The sequence below is a fragment of the Canis aureus genome, chromosome 3, assembly GCF_053574225.1.
Source record: "Canis aureus isolate CA01 chromosome 3, VMU_Caureus_v.1.0, whole genome shotgun sequence".
In the NCBI taxonomy this organism is placed as follows: Eukaryota; Metazoa; Chordata; class Mammalia; order Carnivora; family Canidae; genus Canis; species Canis aureus.
In genome coordinates this window covers 71,576,318-71,602,775 of record NC_135613.1, presented here as the reverse complement: position 1 = coordinate 71,602,775, position 26,458 = coordinate 71,576,318, and the positions used below count along the sequence as shown (strand labels likewise).

General features: G+C 46.5%; 2 long non-coding RNA genes across 12 annotated transcripts in view; one reads left to right on the top strand and one right to left on the bottom strand.

Moving 5' to 3' along the window:
* Positions 1–26,458, bottom strand: part of LOC144311305 (uncharacterized) — a 150,044-nt gene that overhangs the window by 29,121 nt on the left and 94,465 nt on the right. The window contains exons 5-6 of the long non-coding RNA XR_013376869.1: positions 6,852–7,095; positions 5,794–5,925 (exon numbers count right to left, since the gene is read on the bottom strand). This is a non-coding gene — a long non-coding RNA (uncharacterized LOC144311305). The remainder of the gene's footprint in view (positions 1–5,793; positions 5,926–6,851; positions 7,096–26,458) is intronic.
* Positions 1,064–24,483, top strand: LOC144311303 (uncharacterized). 11 transcript variants are annotated; one of them, XR_013376857.1, is made up of 12 exons: positions 1,064–1,184; positions 2,086–2,244; positions 5,078–5,232; positions 6,230–6,377; positions 6,884–7,169; positions 11,237–11,314; positions 12,169–12,250; positions 13,101–13,313; positions 14,189–14,318; positions 22,294–22,369; positions 22,585–22,796; positions 24,371–24,483. It is a non-coding gene; the product is annotated as an uncharacterized LOC144311303 (long non-coding RNA). The 11 variants fall into 11 exon arrangements; XR_013376863.1 differs by lacking the exons at positions 22,294–22,369; positions 22,585–22,796; positions 24,371–24,483 and adding exons at positions 11,474–11,580; positions 15,889–16,928; XR_013376860.1 differs by lacking the exons at positions 22,294–22,369; positions 22,585–22,796; positions 24,371–24,483 and adding exons at positions 10,321–10,461; positions 15,889–16,928.

Sequence of the window (26,458 nt, the reverse complement as noted above, 5' to 3'; positions counted from 1 at the left end):
AGAACCTCTGAGACACAGAAGCCAGTGGGGACAGACTTGCCCCCAAATGCCAAGTGGAAGACTGGAATGTGGGATCTCTCCACCAGCCTCATCACGGTGGTAGCCAAAGACTGGTTTTACAGTCCTGTGGACATGAGGTCACAGTGGGATCTGTACTGGAACGTGAGGTTCTAGAATTCTCCCTAAAACTTAGATGGCTGCTGACCCTGGCGGATTTGGAGATCCGAGCATTGCTTGCTGCCTGCAAGCAAGTTTCCATATCCAACATTGTCAGTGCTACTGCTTGAAGTCTGCACTGGCAGTAAAAGGGAGTCATATTTTAACCTCAACTTAGTTAAGATCACATGATGGGGGCCACCAGTAACCAGAACTTTATGGGGTGTAGCAAGGATCTGACAAGTTCAATGTTCAAATCCTATTGCCACGGTGGCATCAGTGAGATTTTATCTGGCCAGAAGTTTGTGAACCTAGAATGTGGGGGGAAGCGAATGTATTGAACACTGGCTATAAGTGATGCTACAAAATTTTCCTGTTATCTCCCTTTTTCTTGAAGCTTGTCCCTAAAGAGATATTGTAGAATAGAGATAATGAGACAAGTACCCCCCGAGTGATGGGTGTCACATCATAAACCACCTTTAAAAGTGTTCTCGCCCTAATAGTGATCTCTTTTAGTTTATCAGATGCCATCATTCCCAGTGTACATCACTGGGCACGTGTAATGACCGGTCCACTCCAGAAACCCAGTTTGGGGTCAACCCCAGATCACTAGCTCTGATTGTCCTCATCCTTTGTATATTCCCGCCTGGTGCTTCTAGGCTCCCTTCCTTCAGACAGATTTTGCCCAGGACCACAGGGACATCTTGAGACTGTCCCCACTTCAGATCTAAGGGATGGCATGGGGTCTCTATCCCTTCCTCTTCAGGAGGCCCAGGGGCTCTTATAAAACTTGCTCTGGCCCCTCTAAAGAGATCTGCATATGCAGACTGCGGGACAGTCAACTTCTCTCAATTCACAGAAAAAGAAAAAAAAAAAAAAAAGTTAAATGCTCCCTGAACAACTTTTTTGTAGAATGAAGAGGAATCATGCAAATAATCTCAACCCCAATAAAAATCTGCTCCCTGTGACTTGATGGATCTGTAAACTTGGAAGAAGCTCTCATCATTTTTAAATTCTTCCCTCATAAGGTAGTGTTTACAATTAGCTTCATGATGGCATCATCAGAACGGAAGTAAGGGCTTTCAGCCAAGCAGACAACTTTTTTGGGCCTCAGTTTCCTTGTCTGCAAAGTAAGGAGAACAATCCCAAGGCTCTTGTTAGTGGAGGGAGGGGGGAAACAGAAGGAAGATGGCCCAATTAAGCAGAACCAGGAAAATGTCTACCATAAAGCCAGGCCAGCTGGGCTATAAAAGCATTTTGGGGGGTTCCGGGTGCAGATGCAAAGCAAGAAAACAGCAAGACAGGGAATTGGTAACAACAACTCCAGGTAACTCGGCTTTTTAATTAGAGGAGCCTTCAGCCAGCAGCAGAAGCGCTTCTGCCCCACAAGCCAGAGGCCTGAAATGCAGCAGAGCAGCCTCCGACGTTTGCACTAGGTAGTAACAGGGGTACAGTAAGGCCTCCCCGCTCTGTGCTGCATCATCCATTAGAAAACAAAAAAGATACAGTAAGTGCCACTGAGCTCCTCCATTAATTGCTAAGTAAGGGGAAAAAAAGAGAAGAATAAAGTGCTTTTACCTGCTCGGCTGGATAATTAAAAGCTGCCTGAAGCACTGCTAACCTTTTTCATTATGGCAGTGTTCATTATAAAGCCAGAAAGAATTAACTACACTGCATTATCAGATATCGAAAAATATTAATAGCAAAAGTGAGAAAGGGAAAGGAGGAATTTTGGGCGAGTTAATTAAACCACACGTCCTCAATGACTTATTAAGTGACTGGTCGAGCTTCCTGGAGCTCGGTGAGTCCCAGAGAGCGTGCGATGTGCTCCTGCTCCTCAGGAAATGAGTTTCCAGCCCGTGGAGCTGTATTATTTTTCCTTCCTCTGTTGCATATTTTTGTTTCTTCCTCTCTTTCCAAATATTGCAGAGTGAGTCGGGGCCCGGATTGGGACCATCTTAGAGCCAATGCAGTGGTCGAGAGCCCTTGAAGGTCACTGCTGTGCTTTGGGATGGAGGCCACTGTGTTGTTCAGCAAAAGCTTTTCGGGTCTTCTGTAACTGAGCAGATGAGAATATCTTCCGAGGAGGTAACCATCATCTGTAACCAAAGCCCACAAATGAATTCAAGATGGGCTCATCTCGTCTATCAAACTCCCTTCTACAGGGTCTGGTGCTACAGCCTGGCTCGGGGCATTGAATTGGGATGTGCCCTTGAGCCCTGGAGAGCTGTGGGGAGTAAGTGCACTATCGACTCTCCATCTACAAAACTTGGAGCAGCCAGTAGTTGCACCGCACAGACCGTGGTCAAAGCCCAGCAGCAGCAGGAAGGCCTGCTGAGCGAGGACTCTTGTACTCACAAATCTTTGGTGAATTAAGATGACACCTTCTGCAATACTCTTAAGCGCTCGGTACAAAAAAGCAAACGTGCAGCACTGTCCTACATGGAGTTTTTTGCACGAGCTCAGCTGGCATAACAGGATGGGCGTAGAGGTGGGAAGGTGGGGACAAAGAATGTCTTCCATGGTGGAAGGAACCAGGGAGGGAATAAAAGCATTTTCATTTAGCAAAAAGTGAAATTGATGATGAAGAAAATGTAATATTGATTTCTTTCTTCTTCCTGCTGGCTCTGAAGCTTTAAATGAAGTCATAGAGCAATGGAGACTCCAACTTTGATTGGTTGTGCTTCGACCTAATCTCATTTTAAGCGCCTAGTTTGTATGATTGTTGATGACATGCAGAGGTTTCTCTTTAGGTGGAGTGAGGCTATCATTCCTCCAACATGCCATTAAGTCAATCAGAAATTGTGCTGGAGACCTCCTATCCTGTACTTGCAGATGGGCTTCTTCCCTGTACCATACCTTGGCCCCAACAGCAGCTCTGCTCAGAAACTCAATGAGCAGTACCGCTTGCCCAAAGAAGAACTTTTCAGAAAAATGGGTATAAGTGGTGGTTCATCAAGCTGAAGCCTACACAGAGGTAGTAGGGACAGGAAACCCCTGGCTAGTATGTGAACAAATGTCAAAATAGTTACGGGGGCAGAGACAGGAGGTGGAGCAGAATGGATGAAGTCATTGAAATGGGCCCAATGGGCACATGTCTTCCTGACTATTATTAAGAGCTGTGTTTGCACAGATACCTTCTTGCATCCTGCCAGCCCACTTTTTCTGTGCTGCAGTCACTGGGGGCACAGTAGTCCTGGCAGCAGGACCTTCTCCCTGTTAAGTAAACTTCTCCTGCAAAGCATTTAGAACAGTGCCTGGCACTTAGTAAGCACTCAATAAATGGTATTGATTCCTTCAGCTTCCTGCATCTTTATCTGGAACTTTTCTTGAGCTTCTTTTATCTTGAAATGCCTTGAAAGGAGAAATCTAGAGATAACATAGAAAAGGATATGGACATCGAATTTTGAACAATTCTTTAGAGGTAGAGGCCACAGGGAATGACAATGGCATTTTTCCTGTGCTTGGAAAAATTCTTAACTTTCTGTGTTCTAATCTATCCTTCTGGGGTGGGGGGTGGGCTGGGTGGGACGTGGTTAGAATCAGTCTGTTACGAATCACCAGATTTGGGATCAGGGTTAAAATGGGCCACCGATCACCTCCAGCCTTCAAGTCTCGAGTGTTTGCTGATCACTCTGCCTCTGTTGTAAGAATATATTTAAAGGGTGGGCTTCTTTGGCCAAGAACATATCTGTTTTACAACCATGTAAGAAAGCCCTTTGGAGCTGGGTGACTGGGAGCTTGAAGAGAAGAAAGAGGTTGCCTATGGGCTTTTTTGAATGAGGTCAGGCTTCCAAATAAATCATGCATGTTCCCACCTCCTTATCTTGGCTTGATTCCTACCAATCCCTCCAAGTATTCTTCCTCCATGGACCCTTATCCTGGTCCTCGTGCAAGGTCCACAACTCCAGGTCTTCTTGGAGCCAATCCAGGCCTGGTGCTGCCTTCTCTTAGCTTACACAGTCTTGTCCGAACTTCTCATATCTACCACCCTGGATTGCCTGGCCTATCACTTTCTCCATTCTAGAGAGTTGGATGGCATCACACCATCGATCTCTTTTTTCTGTTCTGTTGTGCTGTGGGATGAATGGCTGTTCAAAGTTCTCCTCCATGTTTCTGTCCACGGAGCTTCCATTGCTTTTGGTTCATGTCTGTATTAGAGTAAGTATTTCATCATGTTTTAGTGAATTGTTCATGTTGTAGTCCCTCCTATGAGTGAGCGCTTGGAGGGAAAGCATCGTTTATTTATCTTTATGTATTTATCATGCCCAGAACAAGCACACTCTGTAGATGATTGCCGGGTCATGTTGAGTTGAATTGAATTGCACTTACTGGATATCTACTACAGGCCCTAATTTGGTACTGGGCAAAGTGTGGGCACACACCAAATATTTGCTGCTGGGCCTGAATTAACCCCCTTAGCCATCTTGGCCCCCTTGGCACGTTCACACTGTATGATGTTTTGTGGCTGTATAGTGAAGAGATGGTACGAGTCCCAGGGAGCTTGGTCATCTTAAACCTCTGTAGTCACAAAACAGACAAACCCAAATAGTCGATACCCTCCATTTTCCTTTTTATCTCTGTAACTTCATTTATCTCTATATCCTAGAAAACCACATAACTATTTAGAGAGCAACTACAGATATGTTTTGAAATCCTAGGTTTCCAGGCTATTCTATTTAGGAGAGTTTTCCTCCAATACCTCATAATCCATGTGAAACATGGAAGTAATCCATTTATGCCTCCTTCTAAGCGCAATAGGCACGGCCACTTAATTTGTGACTTCAGATAAACAATAACCTCTCTGGGGCTACACAGGTCCATCTCTGAGGCCCTCCCTGCTCTAACATCTGTGCTTCTGATTCTCTTCGGAAAACCTATTGATTAGCTAACTTAACCATTTCTTTTTTTTTTTTTTAAGATTTTATTTATTTATTCATGAGAGACACAGAGAGGCAGAGACATAAGCAGAAGGAGAAGCAGGTTCCCTGTGGGGAGCCTGATGCAGAACTAGATCCCAGGACCCCAGGATCACGACCTGATGGAAGGCAGCCGCTCAACCACTGAGCCACTCAGGTATCCCTAACTTAGCCATTTCTAAGCCTATTCTCTCTTGCCCTGTTCCTGCTACTGATGATTTTTTTTAAAGGATATATCCATACTTTCGTGGATCACCATACAATATGAGTGGCCATATAACCAATTTTGGACAGTAGCTTCTGGGGAAAAAAAAGTGCTTTCCAAGATAAAAATGGACAGATACAGCTTATGAAGTCCCTTCCTTCTTTCTTCCTATCTTGAGTGAGGAGCTGTTAACCATTTCGTGGCAATGAAACAGTAAGCATGAGGGCAGTAAACCAACATACCATGGATGGTGGAGTGCCCAGCCCTTTGGCAACAACATAGAGCCATGGACCCATCCAGTAAAGGAATCATTAAGGCCTTCATGAGTTTAAACTACTATTAGGCAGGAATTTTTGTTGAAATTTTCACTGAAAAGAAATTTTGCCACAAGCATCCCTGACATACACCTTTCTAATTTCTAGTCAAGGGGATTCATCAGGTAAATCACTTTGTTCCCTTGGGTACTGTCTATGATGAATATAACTCCAAGTTGACCAAATTCACACAACTCACCAATAACCCCAGTCAAAGTTCCGTACTTCACATCTTCAACAAAGGAGGCTGTTTAGGCGACCTTATTCCTCCACCATCCTGGGGCACAGGCCTAGAGTGAGTCTTCAGATTTCTCTCCAAGGCCCCCAAACTCTATAAGAAGAACCGCATCAGAGAGGGTGTTTCCCTGCCCTTGGAGCTCAGCAGCCCTCAGTGGGGAGGAAGCAAAGACCGTCCCCCAGCTAGGACCAGAACGCAAGTAATTAATAGGTGATCATGGAGCTGGACAAATGCAGATTGACAGCAGGCTTACCTATCTTAAAACCTGCGCCTTGGCTAACATTAGTTCTACAGCTAAACCCGGGGCTTGTTGACATGTTGTTCCTTTTCATTAATAAATAACTGCCCGAAACAATTACACTTCAGGAAACTAACCTTATTTTTCTCTTTCCCTCAGAAAGGTACCAAAAATTAAAAGCAAAGATGCTCAAATCAGCTGGAGTGCTCCTGGGCAGATGTTCCTAAGTGCAATCTGTTTAATGGGAAAGACCTTTCAGGGGGGAAGGGCAGTCACGCTGCAGCTCCACCGGAGGGGCCACCAGCAGGTAGAGATAGAATGCATGGTTTCTCCGTGAGAGCCTGGCCCTCTGCTTATCTCAGGATCCCACTGTCCAACGGACTTAATTTACCTCTACAGTCTAGCTCCTCCTGGAGCTACGGGCACTTGTCAATCTTCTTTAAAAAGAAAAAACAAAAAACCAATACAATATCATGAAAAGATCATGGCATTTTAAAATCAAGCAGTCCCAAGTTTGAGACTGAATGCTGCCATTTATTAACTGTTTTGCATAACGTACTTGACAATTCTGATTATCTGTTGCTGCATAGCAAAATACTCCCAACACTTAAGCGGCTTAAAGCCACACACATTTATTGTCATGCAGTTTCTGTGAGTGAGGAATCCAGGTGCATCTGAACTAGGCCCTCCATTCAGGTGACCATCACGGTGACGGGTGACGGCTGGGGCTTCAGTCCTCCCCCGGCTTCAGCAAGGAGAGTGTGTTCCTAAGTTCACTCACCTGACTGTTGACAGGATGCTCGTTCCTCCCAGGCTGTTGGCTGGAGGCCTCCCTCAGTTCCTTGCCACTTGGACCTCTCCGTAAGGCGGCTCCTACCTCAGTAGAAGACTTCTCTTGGAATGAGCCAGCAAGAGAAGAAGATGGAAGTTCCAGTCTTCTAATAACCTCACCTCAGAAGTGACATCCCATCACTCCATTCATTAGAAGCAAGTCACTGGGCTTGGCCACGCTCCTGGGGAGGGGACTGCGTACAGACATGAATAGCAGCCATTTTAGCAGCCACCTACCAGCATCTTCTGAATCACAGCTTCCTCATCTGTAAGTGGGCATTATAATTACCCCAAAGGTTGCAGAGGGATCCAGATGAGATGGTGTATGTAGGTTAGGACCTGGAAGAATGTGTAAGTAGGTTGACGTAGAGAAGATAGCTGCCCCTCCCCACCCCACCTGCCATGTCAAATGACATGCTCAGAGATAGACACACAAAGGAGGCCACGTGGCTAGTTCAACTTCCACGAATGGAGCAAGAGGGATACAGTGAGCAAGTCAGGGGGTCCCAGGGCACAAAAATGTTAGTAGGAGCAACATTCGAGCTCTCTGGACAGGGTCAGAGGCAGGCTTTTCCTGAGGCAGAAGGTGGGAGAGATCCCTGCAAAGAGGCTGAGCCCGGGGTGATCTTGAGACTACAACCAAGGCGCAGACCCCAGCAAACAGCCTCATGAGCCAGGGTGCTGGCAACCAGGCCAGCCCCAGAAGCTCCCCAGCGGGGTTCCATAAATCATGAGTGCCTTCCTCCCCCAAGGTCAGTGGACTGTGGAGCCAGCGTGGAGCGTGGATCACTTCCACTTTCCTTCCCTAATTCTCCCCAGTTCATTAAAGCTTGACCTTCGGGGCTCCTACAGCTACTGTGGACATCCAGCCAGAGAGACCATTATATTTTAAAGGCTGTTAAACTGTCCAATGATATTTTAGCCTCTTTTTTTATATTTGATAGCAAATCATCAATCACTTGTGTAAACTTCCAAGTAAAAACTCAGGAGAAAAAAGATGGAGAATTATATGAAATTACAGTGGAATGAAGCAGTTAGATTTCTCTCCATCAGCTGAGGCGAGGCGAGGTGAGATGGTGGTCAATTATCTTTTTCCACTCACTGATAAATCCCCAGCATCACTAAGGCCATCAGTGCCTGACTCATGACAAGCAGAGAGGGACACCGGTGTGACTGGAAAACCGGGAATGCAGGCTAGCTTTGCAGATGGTGCTGGGGCTTCTCCAGGGCTCACCTGGACTGGCTGGCCAGGGTACCAGCCTGGGCCCTGATCATGTCCTGGGACACCCCCTTTCTCTTCTGACATCCTCTGTCCCCTCATCATGCAGTGGCTGTTCCCAACACCCGCGTGCTGCTCTCCACCAACGTGTCCCAAACTGACCTCATTATTCTGCTCGCACATTCCTTATCTGAGTTAGCAGCACCATCATTCACCCAAGTTATTTAACTAGAAAATTCATCGTCTTCCCCAACACCTCTCTTCTGCTCACCCCCTGCCCCCCACCGGTTAATTCAACTCTGTGTCTGGTCTATTGCCTCCCACAGCTATTTGTCAAACCCACCCCGTCTCAAGTCCCCCATTCTGTCGCCTCGGTCCAGGCTTTGTCGCTTTTTCTCTAATCTGTTCGAAAAGCCTCTTAATTGGTCTCCATGTCTTAGCGTTTGGTTTCGGTTTTTTTTTTTAAGCAAATATACACACTCACACACACACACTCAACACACTTCACAATCTTGCCAGTCTGTTTTTTAAGACACGTCTCCAATTCCATCTCTTCCCCCACTCAAACTTCAGAAGCTCCCTCTTGCTTCAGGAACAGGCTAAGACACCCCACTTGGTGTACGATTTCCCGCAGCCTTCCCAATGCCCCTGGGCCACTCCAGACAGAGGAGCCTGCAGTTCCCCTCCTTGCTCTTCCTCTGTCCACCCTTCCACCAGAGCCCTCTTTCCCTCTAGTTGAACTGGCCAACCTCTAGCCAACCTTTGTGACTCATTCAGAAGTTGCCTCTTCCAGCAAGTCCTTCCTGACTCTCCTCTTCTCTTGTGTGCAATCCCCGAGCTGTATTCCAATGTCCTTGAGTAAAGACCACGGCTTATTGTCCATCAGGCAGCACCACCCTGCTCCAGGGCATGCCTAATGCTTGCTGGCTCTAGAGTTGCCCATGGGCTATAGACTAAGACAAACCCAGGGAGGAACCTTGCTCTCCCACCTACCAGCCCTCTGACCTCAGCAAGACTTCTGTGTCTCTGAGCTGCATGTCTTACTGGGAAAACAAAAGTGATTGTCTCAACTTATGAGAATAGTATGAAGACAATAAGTAAGGTTTACAGAGTGATTAACTGTTGATAGAGGAATGGAAGAGGAGGAGTCTGGTATGGACCTGAGGTTTCCAGGAAGAACAGGGGTGAAAGAAAGTACTGAGAGAGGGGATAATACACAAAGTAGGATAGTAAAGAACTCAACAAGTAGAAGACGTGCAACCTCTACCTTCCTTTCGAAGTCTAACAACTGGAGAAGAGGAGGAAGTAGTAACTACGCCCCTTAAACATCCACCACCTTATTTCTTACAGTTACTATTTCTTTTCTTTTAATGACTTGGATAGCAGCCAAAACATGTGGTTAGGGGCAAAAACCCCTCTATTTGATAGCAATTCCTCCAACAGACTCTAAAATAAACACACTGAGGGATCTAATCATCCCCCTAAGTGGCTCTGAGCTTGCCTGTCTGGCACCACACTATGTGTACATGCAAATACAGCTGGGCAGGCAGGTAGGAAGTGCGTACTCTCATAAGCCAGCCTGTGCCAACATAGCACCAGGGGACACTGCCCGTGACAGGAGGATGGGAAGCAGACTCCTGAGAGACAGCTGCTCATCTCAGACCCCCAGTTCCTGGCCCTGATGCAGTCAGCCCTGCCCCCAGTTTGGGAGTTGCTTCCTGGGGAATGATATGAGGGCAAGCAAGAGGCCAGGTAGGAAAGCAGGGCCCACTGGGAAAAGGTCTAGAGCAGACTAGAATGGCCCCACAAGCCAAGCAAAGGTGTTCAGAAAGTTCTAGATAGTAGAGAAAGGAGGAAAAAGGACATACCCCAGCTATCAGAGTGCCAGGGACCAGAAGGAAATAGGAGGACCAAATAATCCTACAAACAAAAAGGACTTATATGTGACGTGAAAATACTTGGCAAAGGAACAGCCCAAACACAGAATTGGGTGGGCTAGAACAAGGAGGGGTCGATGTTAGCACGAAGATGCCCTGTCCTCCATAATAGCCTTCTTGTGCAAGTCTGATGAGCCCTACCTACGTAGCAACGATTCTGAAGCATTGGGCTGGACAGGAGAACAGCGGCACCTCCACCCAGGAGGGCAGATCCCATCCTTTACCTACTTTACAATGAATGGTTCATGTCTGTCCCCTTTCAGATCTATCACCTCCAAGGCATCAACAGAATAGCTAGCATGAGAAGGTTTTGACTCCTAATGCATTAGAGTTTGGAATAAAGCTGCTAAATTTCTGTGTACCTGGTATCACTGTCCCATCACACCCTGTCTCCTAACTCCTAGGTAAGCAGAGAAGCTTAGGGCTAGACACCAGCATGTATTTTATCTCTTTTTACAGATAAAATAAAGTTTCTAGAAAGATTAAACGAATTCTAAAGCTAATACAACTAGTCTGAGGTAGAGAAAGAACTGGAATTCATTCTTCCAACATCTAACAGAAGGCTTTCTCCATCCTATCAAATAGCCAACCATATGACAAAGGGGATCCATTGGAGACTGGAATTGAACTTTTGGAGGAAAGTACTCCTTGGTTTGGAAAAAGAATCATCAAAAGAAACATATTGCAAATGCAAACCTAAAGCAAGGACATACTAAAATTTTTGAGGAAGATCTGGGAGCTATGAAGTAATCCAAATGTTGATGCTTCAAATTGAGCCTTCAAGTGTCCTATTTAATATCACACATTTAGAGTAATTTATCCTAGTCATTTACATATTTGATTGGATTTTTTTTTCCTTTTCTAAACTTACATTTCAGGAGAGCTGTGCCTGAAAATTACTGTTTGTTTTTGAGAGATGTATCCATGGGCTTGTTTTCTTAACCAATGTTTTTCTCCTAAAAGGTCCAATGTGGAGACTGGAAGAAGGGGTCTAGAAGAAGTCACTGTCCTCTTTGGATGAGCAGGGGTGGGAATTGTGGAGATCACCCTAGTATATATCAGCCACAGGGACTTGAGATCTATAGCCACAATAAGATATATAGGCAATAAGGCTTTGATCCCCTTCTTGACATGGGCATTTTCCTCTCTCATTTCTCACTCCTCATCTGTCTGCCACAGGCCACAAGCATTCTTGTCTTCTCCATGTAACGAGTTCACCTGGGCAGGCCAGCAGTCACTCAACTTCTCTGTCTATGAGTGAGTACAAAATTTCAATTCAGGAGGGAAGGAAAGAAAGCCCAAGGGCCAAACCTCATTAGGCCTCAGATCCAAACCTTATTTTCCTATGCAACTTTACCACCCACAAAACGGATACATTGATCCCTGTCTGATTCCTCCATTTTCCAATTGTTTCAGAATTCAAAAAGGAAAACTCTGATTTATTAGAGCCTCATACTTTACTTGGTGCTCTTAGGACTGGTGCTAAGGGAGTAAAAGCCATTCTCAGGCAGCCATCCTAGGAGGTATCTAGGGGAAAAATACATAGCATGCTATGTGTCTTGGGGACTAAGGGTTCTTCAGAGATGACCTCACATTTATCCTTATTCTAAAAATATATATATTCTGGGATGCCTGGGTGGCTCAGTAGTTGAGCATCTGCCTTTGGCTCAGGTAGTGATCCTGGGGTCATGGGATTAAGTGCCATATTGGGCTCCCCACAGGGAGCCTGCTTCTCCCTCTGCCTATGTCTCCACTTCTCTCTCTGCATCTCTCATGAATAAATAAAATCTTTTTTAAAAGAGAAAAAATATACTTCTATAAGAAACAACTAGAATGTTTATTAATGTAAGAAGTTCTCTTCCTCTGTATGCCATCCAATTGCACCTGCCCTTTGCTTCTCACACGACTAGAACACATGTGGTGATGGCCTTGCCAATAACCAGCCTATCCACTCTCCCATTTCTGTGTCCTTGTCATGACTCCAACTCTGTAGGCTTTTCTGGGGCCACAAATCCCAACATATCACCCTGTCCATCCTCCCTCAGTGATAAGCAGGTAGAGTGAGAGGGGGCAGTCCAAACTAGAAACTTGCATCTGTTCCATTTTCCCAGACCACGTCCTGACGAGGAAGAAGTGAATCTATGAGAGCCATCACTTATAAGTGTCCCAAAGAGAAACTGAGGCACAGAAAGGGCAAGTAACTATCTCAAATACCCACAGGATTCAGCAGATGATCAAATAGAGGGTTTTAGACTCTTTGAAACCCCTGACACCACACTGTACCTTTACTATGGAGCTGAGGCGAATTAACCCCTTCCAGGCCAGGAGTCTCTCGGGAAACAGGCTGTTGATGGAAATAAGCCAGGAACCCAAGAAGGTCAGTTCTTAGGGCACCTCACTTAAGATGGTTAATAACCACAGCAACGTGATTGATTACATAGCACTCCGAGGGAGCCGGCACTTCCTGCCCCAGCCCGCTTCCTTCATTTGCATAGGTAATGGTTGTGTTATTAGCAGCTCATTAGTGTCAAACCCAGGTGACCAGAAAGACAGGCTCAATGGTCTAAAGAGAAAGAACCTCTCATATTTTAGGGGAAAACCCTACCAGGACTTGTATTCCAGAGCCACCAAGGGGGCCCGTGTGACCCAGACGCAGTGAGGGAGGGTTCTAAAACGGGGGTCCCCAGCCGGTTTAGAGTTGTGACAAAGTAAAAATCTAAAATAACATCAGGGATCCCTGGGTGGCGCAGCGGTTTGGCGCCTGCCTTTGGCCCAGGGCGCGATCCTGGAGACTCGGGATCGAATCCCACGTCGGGCTCCCGGTGCATGGAGCCTGCTTCTCCCTCTGCCTATGTCTCTGCCTCTCTTTCTCTCTCTGTGACTATCATAAATAAATAAAAAAAAAAAACTTAAAAAAAATAAATAAATAAAATAAAATAAAATAACATCAATACATGCAATAGAAAGCTCACCCATGATACACCCTTAGTGTGATGTGATGAAAGTGGCACTTTCCCTCTGTGATCTTCCTCCCCAAACCCAGAGATCCAGGCTACCCAGGAGACATGCATCAGACAAATCACATCGGAGGGTCATTTGACAATATACCTGGCCCGTCCTCCTCAGAATTGTCAAGGTCGTCAAAAACAAGGCAAGTGTGAGAAACGTTCACAGCTAAGAGGAGCCTAGAGAGACATGACAACCACCTGTAATATGAAATCCCGGATGGGATCCAGGCACTGGAGAAGGACATTAGGTAAAAATGAAGGAAAGTGAAACTGTGAATTTCATAATAATAATTTCTCATTATCGGCCCATTAACTGTAACAAATGTACCATACTCGTATAAGGTGTTAATAATAGAAATAACTAGGTGAGGGTTATGTGAGAACTCTGAACTGTCTTTTTCTCTTCTCAAATAGCTTATTTTTTTTAAGAATGTCTTACACGTAGATGGCACATTCCAATGTATGCCACCATAACACTTGGTTCTCAATGCCTTGGTAAGGTAGAGAAAATGGACATCTTTCCCCTTGCTTTACCAACACCATAACTGAGATTTAAAGAAATGAAGTGACTTGTCCAAGATCACATAGCTGCTAAGTCAAGTGATTAGTTTCAAACTCAAGTCTTCTGACTCAGAGGTTAGTATCGTATCTTTCACTGAAGCAAATGTTATCACCTCAGAGAGATCAGGGATAACGAAGAAAAGACAGTTGCAAGCCTCTGGCTAACAGCCAGAGGGGTTGGCAGTGGAGGCTGCTGACAGGGACAGGTAAGAAGTCAAGGTCAGCCAAGGATCCTGGCCATCTCTGTGGGTCTCCTTGGTCCCTCAAGCCTCAGAATGAGAAAAAAATAAATAGATGTTTGCCTTACTCTTTCTTATCCATTCTGGGATCTTCCCTACATCCTAGATGTGGAAGCACAATCCAGAATTCTCATGGCATATTTTTGCCTATCCCAAAAAGCAAACAGATGCAAAGAGCTTCCTTCCTTCCTCTCTTCACTTGACCTCAAAACCCATATAATGTCAACACCAGCCCCACCTGGAGAAAAGTGGTCCAGGCCTACACAAAACAAGTCAGTGGGAGATGAGAAAATGAAACCTAGCTCTATTTCTGCCTCTTACAGTTTCTTCAATGCCCAGCTACTTTCAGACCCATCTAGAAGAAAATGGAAGAGAAGAACTTTCTATAACTCAGCGGGTCCAGACTCGGGAGGTGAAGAAAGAAACAGGCCACAGGTTCTTGCTGTTGTCCATGTAAGAAAATGAAGTGATAGGAGGAAAAGAGACAAATTTTGCATGGGAAGAGTGCACCGATATGCTCCTGATTTTAACCCAAACCATTTGCTGAGGCAGGTCATGTTAATCCTTCTGGGACCCAGTTTCTTCTAGAAAATGAGAGGTCTAGACGAAGTATTCTCTAAGCCCCTTCTATACTTGGACATCCTAGGATCTAGTTTACGATCAATGGAAACAGGGCAGGGGATCCCAACTAGAAGACAAGCTAGTGGAAGACAAGCAGTCATAGGACATTTTAGGAACAGAATCAGAAACTCACATTGTGCCTGTTCTGGTGACCTGCGAAGTCACAGGTCCCTTTTCTACAAGAAAAGGATGTTCAAGTGATCATTTAATTCCCTGAGGACTATTCAGCAAATGCCCACTGGCTTTATCATGCTACCCTAGGTAGTGGGTTAGAATCAAAAGGGATATTGGAGACATCAAAAATGTATAACCAATTCTTTAAGAGTTTTCAAGCTACTATTAGCTCACTCTATATAGTCAGATCCAACAATTAAATACACACATTAGGTTAACTGCTGCATCCTGCACGTAAATATCCTGGAATGAAGATACACACGTAAGCATATGTACATGTAATGTGCACAGACCACCTGCCCTAACCCACCCAGTGTCTCCATTTGCCTTATCAGGCAAGATATCCTGGAGGAAGCAGGCTCTGAGGGATAAGTATCCTCTAGGATGCACTATAAGACTCAGTGCAGCTGCAAAACTGTGGGAAATCAAAGTCTTTGATGGAGTCTTCATCCAGATTGGGGCATTGGGGAATGCAGGGTCCAAGGGGGTGTCTTCACCAAGCTCCTCCCACTTTGTTCTGTGCTCCCTCCTTTCCCCTCTCCTCCTCACCCCATTCCCTATAAGCACTCCTCTCCCCCTCTCGCTGTACACCACCATGTCTTGGACTCTTCCTCAAGGCAGCAAATTACTCCTATCATTTTTAAAAATGTAATCAACTACATCTGATCCAGCAGATGCTTTTGTGAGGATGGGTTTAAAAAAAAAAAAAAGGTTGAAAAAAGTGGATAAAATATAAATTAAAAAAGAAGAATGGGTCTGGTTACAATCAATAACCCTAGAATTATTGACTCCTCTTCCCATTACACTGTGATGCCTCTGTAATCTTGCTGGCAGATTCTATAAAGGACGCATCTGTGCAAGATGAGATGTCCATTGTCAAAAGTTATAATTCTCTCCAGCACAACTCCCGTAACAGCAGCCAGGCAGTTTCTGCAGAGCGATCTGGTGTCTGGGAACCACACGACATCACTCTCTAAAACCCATTTTGTGTCTCTGCCCTGGGGCCATCGCTGTCCTTAGCAAGTTGGCAGGAGGAAAGGAGGTAGAACCCGAAGCTGAGCTTGGCCTAGCTTCGTGTCCTGAGTTCAGGCATTGCGGGCTTTCCTTTGACCTTGCAAATCCCTTCTTGGATTTAGCTCTACCCTCGGTAGAGCTAAAGTCTTACTGGAAACAAGTGGATTATTCATTCAGAATAAAACCTGAAACGAATCTCCATTTCCTTGTACAGATTCTGCAGCTGCAATTCCTGCCCCCAAGAATGGCTTGGCTGAAGGGCAGAGTTTGGAGCTGATATCTAGAGGTTTCCTCAGGAAAGGGCAGGGCAGATCATGGGCTTACATCAGCTTAGGAAAAGTGTCCTGTCTGGACAAGACCCCAGGAAGCCAGACATCTTGGCATGGGGCCCCAGACCTACCAGGAGTGGAGGAAATTCTCCAACTGGGAGCCACTCACCCTTGCAGCCAGCCGCCAGCCAGGGGAGATCTTTTGAGCTCACTCTAATCCCCAGGAGATGGTGTGGCCAAAAGTGAAGAGCACTGACCTGGGAGTTGCATGACCTTGACAAAAACAAGCTCCATCTCTCTGAGCCTCATATTCCTCATTTGCAAAGGTGAAGGTTGGAGAAGGTTGGACGGAAGAACCTCGCTGGGCCCTTCCAAATTTATGAGTGACGGTCTCTCAGCTCTGCATCAGGGTCAGGGCTGTAACTTCTGTCCCTTTCTCTGCCTCTCCAGCCCTGGCTGCCCGGTGCTCTGGTCCCCAGCCCCAGGAAGAGCCCCTGCCTCCCCAGATTGTGTTTGGCGGGGGGCCTGCCAAAGGAGGAAAACCAGAAAATCTGGGTGGGCCCTGCCCTCAGGGACACTCTGTGCAAGCCTAAAGCAAAGCTCTGCTGGGTTTGATTATGAAGATTCACAGCCAGGAGTGAGTTTCCTTGGCAATATTGTCTGCCGCCTTTATGAGCAGCAATTATATAGCTTTTCGTACCTGGGAAGGCAACAGGCAAGAGCTGAAATGGTGAAATGCTCTATCACTCCAAGGAGCACAACACCTTTGGTAATAAATATTGACGTTCATTAAGACAAAGCCAGAATTCAATCTGTTCTGGGGAATTCTCTGCTTCCGGCCTCCAGAATGGCCCTTATTTACAAGATGTCCCTAAGGGGATGAGACAGGCCGGCTCACCTTGCTCCCCAAGATACATTTTATTCAACCGACTTGTCCTGGGCAAACGTGTATCTGACAAGCCAATTTGAAAATGAATTTGGTACATTTTTTGAGTTGATTATTTATTCTGAAAATGAATGCCCATTCTGGTCAGGCTGACAGCTCTCAGGATGAGAGCTCTCCGCTCCTAGCTCCCGTCATGCCTGCCCCCCTCAACTAAGGAGAAATGGAATTGAGAGGGCCAGCCTTTCCAGCACTGGGGCTGGGTGGGTGGGGGGGCCACCCTTACTCACCAGCACCTCACCCAACATATTTTCATCCTGCTGACGAAAAGCCCGTGTGCGATGCCCGTGCCTAGGAGAAGTGGGAAGTATGGAAGCCAGAGGGACTCCATCTGCTTTACCTTCTTGCATGGTTCCATTGCACCAGCATCGGACTCCCACTGCCCAGAGTCACCCCAAGGTGCGAGTATAGGGGGAAAGCACCAGGGAGCAGGGAGACAGGTAGGGAGGGGGCTTTCTACTCCCATTGGATCTCCGGTCTCCCTGAACCTCGCTTTCACTGTTTCCTCTGGACCTCCAGCGTATCAAGATGATGATACCTTGGCAAATTTCACGGCAAGGTAACATGTTGGGGGGATGTGCTCAGAGGGTGCATCCTCTTCTCTACCCTACTCCAGCTGTGCTTCCTCCACAACCCAGCTGCCCGAGGTCTCAGAGACCCTGCCCTTCTGATGTAGCCCTGGAAGGCTTCATGCGGGAAGGGGACTTTGGGAAGAATGTGGAAAGCGTGCTTTGGAGCTGTTGAGTTGCCTGTGGCCAAAGTTGCATTGGGAACGACCGGGTCACATCCTTGACTCTAAATTTGTCGAAGTGATGAGATTGCTTTTGTTCAGTGGTTTTCACGTTACACTGAGATCATGAGACCCTTTGTTCTAATGTAATCTCGTCTAGAACCTCAAGGTACCAAGCAGATTAAAGTGAAGTCATTCCCTTTCAACACAGATGGAAACCCCGGAACCCAGCCCTCTTACCTGACCCAGCCCTCTTACCTGACCTGGACCCAGAAACTGGTCCAGTCAATATCAGAATCGCCTGAGCTACATGCACAGGCCCCTGCACCCCTCGCCAGATGTGACTGGTATTCTCTGCAGGTGCTACCCTGGGATATGCATTTTTCCCCCACCCCTCTTGGTGGTCGGGAAGGCACAAAGTTTGAGAACCATGCTGTAGAGCCTGACAGGGTGGGGTGTGAAGACCGAGGCATGTGTTTGATTTACACTTGACTATATTCCCACCTGTCTTCCCTATCTCCTTGACACGCGAACGGGTTGTTCTATATTGTGTGAACACTCCCCAAGAGCATCATGTGATTGTTGCCAGAACTAAGCCCAGAGAGAAGGGGACCAGGAAAACAGAAACCAAAACACCCACCACTCCCTAAGCCCCCACACCTTCCTAGGGTCTCTGTGGCACTATAAATCCCAGCTCTGAAAGCAAATGTTTTTAAGCACACACCTATTCTCAACTATAAGTATGAAAAGGGTCATCCATTTCCCAGCTCAACTGCAAGAGCAATATGGTTCGGGAGGTTGAAATCAGAAAGCCTAAAGTCAAAGACCTTCAGAGACCTGTTTTCTGCCGAGCAGATTGGGGGGGGGGCAAGCAGCTTCTAGGGGTGCAGCGTGGACCAGAAACTATTTTCCATAGCACCAAGCCCCAAGACGACACCCCATCCTCAGGAAGATGCGGCTTCCTCCAGTACAGTCACATCAGTATTTCTGCTCACCAGATGGGAGAGTGAGGGGAAGCAGCCCTGAGCAATTAAGTGTCTAGCCTAAGGTCACAGAGCAAGTCAACGCACGCCCTCAGAAAGCCCCGAGTCGTCCTGCGGATTCAGGCAGCAAGTGGGCAATCTGCCCTCGGGCTCCTGCCTTACAGCACCTTCATCTCGCCTGGCTCAGCACCCGGGGCTGGCTCTGCCTCTTCTCCCACACGCCTCAGCCAACCCATCACTGCCCTGATCTAAGGCTCCCCTGCCACCCCAGCCCGGGGCCTCTGGAAACCAGGAGACACCTGCCCAGGTGGGTGATGGCTGTCACAAAGCGAGCCTGGAGACGTGGGTGTTGGGGGGTGTTGGGGGGGGTGCAGCTTCATATTCTGCTTCCTTTAGCTCTCAGCCCACTAATTGGGGCAGTGATGGGAATGTGAGACATTCAGGCACAGTCTTGCTAGAATGACAGAGAAGCTGTAAGCCAAGTAGCTGGAGTATAATTGGACAGCTATTGTTTTGAACTGACCCCACCACCATTCCTATTCCTCCTTCCTTTGGGAAACTGGTTCTTGGCCATGTCAGTCATGCACTTCTAGGGGGATGCTGGTCCCTCCTAGGGACAGGGATGCCATCCAGGGCCAGCCAATCATTGTTCCTCATGTTCTTTGCCACAGCGATGGTTCAAGGATGGGCATCAGGCCATGTCTGGCTAGTTAGACTTTTTCCCAGGGAATCTTCCCAGTCTGAGCATTGTCAGGGGATGCCGGAGGTATACACCTTCCCGGACACCTGGAGAAGGCCTTTGCAGGAGGAATTAATGAAGCCAAGCAGAGAAATGCAGGGTGTAGATACAAAGAAAGAATCCCAATGACATCATCTGGTCCCTTAATCCAGTAATTACTGAACTCCCTATTACATGTGCCAATAAAATTCCCTTTGCTAATAAAAAATAATTCAAGTTGTCTCTGTTACCTGCGACCAAAGAGTCCTGACAGATATAGAGATATAACTATATAGCCGATTGCCAAACTTAAAACAAGCTGTTCAACTGGCATTAAATTCAGGACATGGGTATAGAGGGAATCAGGCCAGAAGGGCAGCAGGCAGCTGGCCTAGAAGAAACGGATTCTGGGCTGCATCTGCTTCCATTCTTTCGGTCATGGAATTTCATGGTCATTGAGGTTTTACCAAAGGCCAATTGCCTCTTAAGTGTCTTCTTGTGCCATATGGAATAGGAGGAGGAGCAGATAGGTCTAGCCAAGAGCCAGCAATGGAAGGAACAGGTGGATTTAGGGGGTGAAATAAGAAAAGAAAAAGAAAAAAAAAGAGAGACAGAAAAAGAGAGAGATTCTAAAATATATGTAGGGATTGAGGATCCCTGGTCTAATCTGGGGCCTGACAAATGGAGCTGAAATGACACCCCTATTGCTCATTGAAACTACTCTTTCCAAGGGCAACAGTTGACAACCTCATCACTAAATCCCAAAGAGCACTCAGCTCTGGGCTTTCCCCACCTGCCCGCAGCCCAGAGTACTGTCCTCAGTGCTTTCTTTAAATGCTCCCCTCACGTGGATTCTAGACCCTGTCCTAGCCTAGTCCCCACACTTTTATGACCATTCTTTGTCTTCTAGGATGACTTGTTTTTGTTCTCCCAACACTGAAGTTTAGGTTCCGCTCAAGATTCTATCTTAGAGCCCACATTCCCATAGAAGCTTCTGGGACCAGAATTGCTAGGCCTCATCCGTCTTGTAAGCTCCGAGTCACAACCCTAACTCAAAGACTCATCATCTACTACCTGACCCAAGGCCTCCTCTGACTTTCTTGTTTATGGAGGGGCCCCACACTTCTCCTGGTAGCTCAGGTTCCAAGCTTCAGAGCAAACAATGATTCTCGTCTTTCCTCCACCCTACATGGCAGGGCACCATGGTCCATAACTACCTCTTTATTAATGTCACAGCATTCTCCCCTTGCTCTTTATTTGTCATTGTTAGTCCCCTTAAGGTCTTTATCACCTTGCACCTAGACTTTTGCAACAGTTCTTTATTTGCTCTATTCAAACATTTTATTCAAAGAGCATTTATAAAGTGCCTTCTATGTACCAAATCCTGTGTCATCTTCCTGCCCTCTAATCCATTCTATATGCTGCAGCCAAATTAATCTTCCTCAAGTACTACTTGGATCACATCACTGTGGGACTCTACAGCCTTCAATGACTCCCCATTGCCTACTGAGTAAAGCTCACGCTCATCAGTCTGGCATTCAAAGCCCTTTGTAATTTGTCCCCAACCTACCTTTCTGGCCCTAGCCCCTACTATTTCCTCTACATAGACCTTATACTCCAGCCACTCTGATCTATTTGCTTTTTCTTAAACAAGCATTGCACTTTTCCTCTTCTGAGTTTTTCCTTCCTCTCTTTCCCCCTGCCTGAAAGTCTCCCCACTTCTCCTGTGTCTGTTCTTACTCATGACTCAGAGCTCAGCTCAAACACTACCACCATCTCCTTCTCTTAACACATCTGCCAAAAGCAATTACTCCACCATTTGAGGCTCCTTGTAATGCTGTGTTTTGAGCCTTTCAGGATCCCTAGCACATGGTGCCTCGAACTGTCGATCGATGCTTTGATCCCCCGTCATCATTGTACTTACCTGGAGCATCTGTATCAGAATCATAAATGTGCTTATTAAATGTACAGGCTCTGGAGCCCTGCCCAGGAAACCTACGGTTTCAGCACACATGCCAGTGATCCTCCCAGGCACTCACATCTGAGAGCAGCTACCCTAGGAAAGTGTAAGGTTCTTGAGGGCAGAGACCACATCTTTTTTTTTTTTAATTTTTTTTTTTTTTTTTATTTATGATAGTCACACAGAGAGAGGAGAGAGGCTGAGACACAGGTAGAGGGAGAAGCAGGCTCCATGCACCGGGAGCCCGACGTGGGATTCGATCCTGGGTCTCCAGGATCGTGCCCTGGGCCAAAGGCAGGCGCTAAACCGCTGCGCCACCCAGGGATCCCCAGAGACCACATCTTATTGGGCTTCGTCACCATCAGCACACCAAGAAAGTCAATTTGAAAGGAAGTTCCAGGAGCACCAAGTTCAAACACTAATGTGTTGAACGTTCTCATGAAGTTAAAATTTGCTAAACTTTTCTAATAAGAACAAGTCCGTACAAGAAACATTCATCGGTATTTAGTGTGCCATTACTGTGGAGAAGCCGTTTTGTTAGGAAAACAAAGTCTGAGACTTAGCACAAATTTTTCTCCAGTCTTTGTACCTTAAACATTTGTAGTTTCCATGAGAAATTTAGTTGTGTTTTTTGTCTCCTGGATACTGGATTTTGTAACTGATCCCATTCCCCTCTTGTCTTGATCATTGGGTGGCGTATGGTGAACTCCGTCGCCACCACCAGCAGGTCAATTGGACTTCACATGTCCTCAGTGAACCTCATTTGTGGCTCTACCACTTCCTCCTCGCCTGGCTAATTTGTGCCTCTTCCTACAAACAAAACAAAACAAAACAAAACCACAAAACACACACCAAAAAACCCACTTGTTTTTGTTTGCTTCATCTAGCTGTATTGTTTACATCTTGGTGAACAGTTTTAAATCCTTTTTGTAAGAAGGCAAGTTATAAATAACATAAATTCATGAACCTATGGATGTGCAAATGTTTTCTGATCAGTTTTTTTTTTTAATTCTAAGGAGAGAAATTAGTCTGGAAGATGAGTCCTTGGATTGGTAATTCTGGTGGAAAGCAGGGCCAGAAACAACAGATGGGGTAAGTGATGCTCTGAGGTCAGAGTTGTAAAAAATTAGGACTTGTAGAGAAAACACAGATTCAGAAACAGTGATGAAGTTTTAGAACAGGAATAGATGAGAGTGGTTTTAGAGTGTGGTCATAAAAGGCAGAAAGCAAGAAAAGGGAAACAAGAAAAATAGTTAAAACAGGAGTGGTTTCAGGGAACTGACCACAGGGTCTTGTCTTTCTTCCAGAGAAGAGAGGGTCTCATTGATTGCAGTGCCAAAGCCCCAGTGCAGAAGGAGCCCAGTTGGGTTCTGATGGCTTTGCAGAGGAATGCACTTAAGGTCCAGAGAAAAAGGATCTGATTTTCCCAATGATCAAGGAAACTAAAGAAAACCCCCGGAGCCAGATCAGAGCTTGAAACCAGCGTATTCAAGAAGGGGAGCCAGAAACAATGATAGAGGTCGGTCCTATGCAGAAGCCAAGCCGAAATGAGTTGAACAATATGGAGCTGTGCAGCTGTAGCTTACCCAAGTTGCACATCTTGGGTATACTGAGGCCCTTCCCAGTATGTAAATTATGTGAGCTTTAAGGATCAGAGAAGAGATGGAGATACAGAGAACAAAGTAATTGTATGAGAACCTCATGATTTGAGAGGGGCGACAGAGGCCAACTAGCGTGTGAGTAGCGTGGAAGATGGGTAGGCCAATGGGCTGCATCCCCACTGACACGAGTAACTGTTAAACACACTTGGGCCGCCACAACTCAGGATCACAGTGCTTCGGGGAGGGGGGGCATCCTCAGTGAAAATGTGTCTTCGCCGTGGTACCTGACACCAGCTCAGAACCCGAAGTCCCAGAATATCATCAAACATAAGAAAACAGAAAAGTATTTATTGAATGGTTGTTCATTTTTTTGTGCAACATTTATTGAATATTTAATGATTACTGAGCACTGTGCTAGAGAATGGAGACATAAAGAATACTAACACATACTTCTTGCCCTTAATAAGCTCAAATCCCAGAGAGAGAACTAATATAAAAATAAAGTATTACAGTGCGTGGTATGATTAATGCTAGAGTTGCGGCCTGTGTGAAATGTTACCATAGACATGAGCTCACAGAGGATGGACCAACTAACTCTGCCCTGGGGAGGTAGAGGATGGGGGCATATTCGACCAAGATCTTGAAGGGTGAATAGGAGTTCAGGAGGCAGAACAGGGAAAACAGTATACGCCAAGGCACAGAGGCCGTCAACAGCGCAGTATGTTTGTGGAACCCCTGAGAAGTTTGGAGCAATTAGAACAGAGGGTGGAGTGAGTGGCAGGGGTGTGGTCAAGGTTTGGAGCCGGGCTTCGAAGATTCCTCGTATGACACACTGAAGAGTTTGGACTCTGTCTTTCAGGCAGAGCAGTAGCCTCACACATGGAAGGGAAAGTAATCATTCTTGAGTAACCAACCCCGATGGCCAGGAAGCCTCCAGGATCCTGCTGTATCACAGGGTCCACCCTCAAACCACCATCAGCGCGGCAGTTTTTGATGCATCAGGTCCTAGGGTGTGGTGGAGAGGCTTAGAGGGCATGGGCTAGCTGGAAGGTCAACACTGTGCAAAGGACAAATTGTAAGTGGCCTCCAGAAGCCCCACCGTACCTGACTGGGGGCCAGGAAAGGGGTGAAGTGCTCCCCACTGCCTCACATGCTCCCTCCCAGGGCGGGCCGACATTTCGAGCGCCCAGTCACTTCACACAATGGCGAGAGTAAATTCACGCACCAGGAAGAAATGAAAGGCTGTATTCCTTCCTTGGAATCAAGTTGTTATTGTTCAGATGCATTATTAATGATCAGGGCTGCAATCATTTATAACACGGCCATCACAAAAGCAGCTGTTAGCATTTACACATAGCTCTCTGTGAGTATGTTATTAAGGTAATATTTTACCATGCATTCGACTTGCTCAGGGGCTGCATGCCTAATGCTTGGCTTGAACGGATCCCCCACTCCCTTCTTAGAAGTAATCACTCCTTTCCTTTCTTTACAGAGATGCCAAATGCCAGGGAAGGGAAGCGGGCAAAGGAGATGAAAACAGGGAGCTATGAAAAGTGGAAGAAGAGACACAGGCTCTGTTTCCCCTCATCCTTTTTTCTCCCCTGCCCTTTTTTTTTTTCCTTTTTGAATAAAAAATAAAAATGCAGAAAACCTCAGGAGCCTCGTAACTTTCCAATTTTTATTTAAAAATAAACCCGCTCTTGCAGCTGTCACCACTCCCATACACGGAGCGCAAGCTCCAACCCCACTGCCCAGTATTTATATACAAGAAAGTAAATGCTCTAAAGAGAACAAATAAATCAGGTTCGAATCTACGAAAGGAGTCAAGCTTTTGCCAAAAAAAAAGGAGAATTTGACAGCCAGCATAGTTCTTTGAGGACCCTAGCAGCCAGCAGACCTAGGATGACAAAAACCCAGGGCAACAGGTACAGAGGAACACAGGAGTGTGTGTGGCCTATTGCGCCTGCGCCCTCCTTCTCCAGGCCAGGCCGACCTCACCAATAAGATGGTTCTGGAAATCTGCACTGAGCACTTGCAATGAACAGCTGTGGACAGAAGGGACCGAAGGCAGCAGGGAAGGCTTTGAGCCACCTGGTGAACAGAGTGGAGGGACCAGCACAGGCTCAGGGAGCTTGGGAGCTGTCACTAGCAGAAAGGGATGGCACCTTGACCTGAGGATGAGGCAAAGGAATCATCAAGGAATAATTAGGCAGTCAAATCTGCGAGGACTTGGTGATCTGTTGGATAAGGGTTGCAGAAACTGGGGGAGACCTCCTCCAGGGTTCGAGTTCGTGTAAATGGCAAGACCTGGAGATGGAGAACAGTAGAAGAGGCCAGGATTGAGAGTGAAGACAACGAATTCAATTTTGAAAATGCTGAGTTAGAGGCAACTTTGAGATAGCCAAGTGGTGCTTCCAAGGTCCACCACTGGAAATCCAGCTCTGGAGGATACAGAAGAGGCCCAGACGTTCATAAGGGAGCCACTGGCACGGGAAAGGCCACCTTGGAGAGAAACCAGAATAAGAAGAAAGGGGGGGCCACTCCTTAAGGAACTCCAACATATATGTGGCAGGTGCCAGAAGCCGATACATACAGAGGAAAGTGGGAAGAAGCAACCATGTGGGAGAAAGACTCCAGGTGAACATCAGTGGTCAAGAGGATTGAACATTAAGGTTCAAGGAGGTTAAAGGTTAAAGGAATCAAGAAGTAGAAAAATGTCCATTAGACAGGTACACTAGCATCAAGGTCACCGGTGACCCAGGACAGGGCCATGTCTGTGTGTGGATGAAGGGGCTCAGGAAGGCATTGTAAGGCACCCAACGCGGTGCCTGGCCCATGGCCAGCCCTCAGTAAATGTTGGCTCTTGTTAAATTCTCCCTTTAAAGTCTATAAAGCTCATATTCTTCTATGCTATTGAAGGGGGAAAAAAAGGAGACACAGGCTAACATTTTAATAGGAGAGCTTTAAGATTAAACCCAAAGAATTTCCCGACAGGAAGGCCTCTAAAATACCCATAAAGGCTATTAAAGAAGATGACAAAATCCCAGATGAAATTAGGATCAGGACGGATTCCTGCATGTCTGGGACAAGTTTGATGCAGCCTTCCTGCGAGGCAGGGGACCAACCCCAGTCACCGGGGCAGGTCACTTGTGCCCTGGGTGGCCCCTGCCCTTCCTCCCTGGCCCCCACGGAGATGAGAGCTGCGCAGTGAAGGAAAGCCTCCTCATTTCAACAGGGCTGGGCAGCCAAAGTAGATGTGAATAGAGCCATCCAGCAGAAAGCACCCAGAGGACAAGCACCAAAAAATATGCTTGAAGGGCCAGCCGAGTGGCCAGGATTACAATGTAATGCCCGGCCTCGGGTCAGTAATGGGGCGGTATTAGTCATCTCTTCAGACCCCAGCTCCATTATTTTTGCCGGAAATGTGAGAACAGCTCTCACTAATAACGTGTGGAATCACTTCCAACTATTTGCCTTTCAAGTCAGCCTCCTCAGGTCGGGTGACATATCTCGTTTAACAGGGGGTGCCATTAGCGGGGAGATTTAACATGTGGCTAAAAGCATTTGTAGCAGGAGCTGT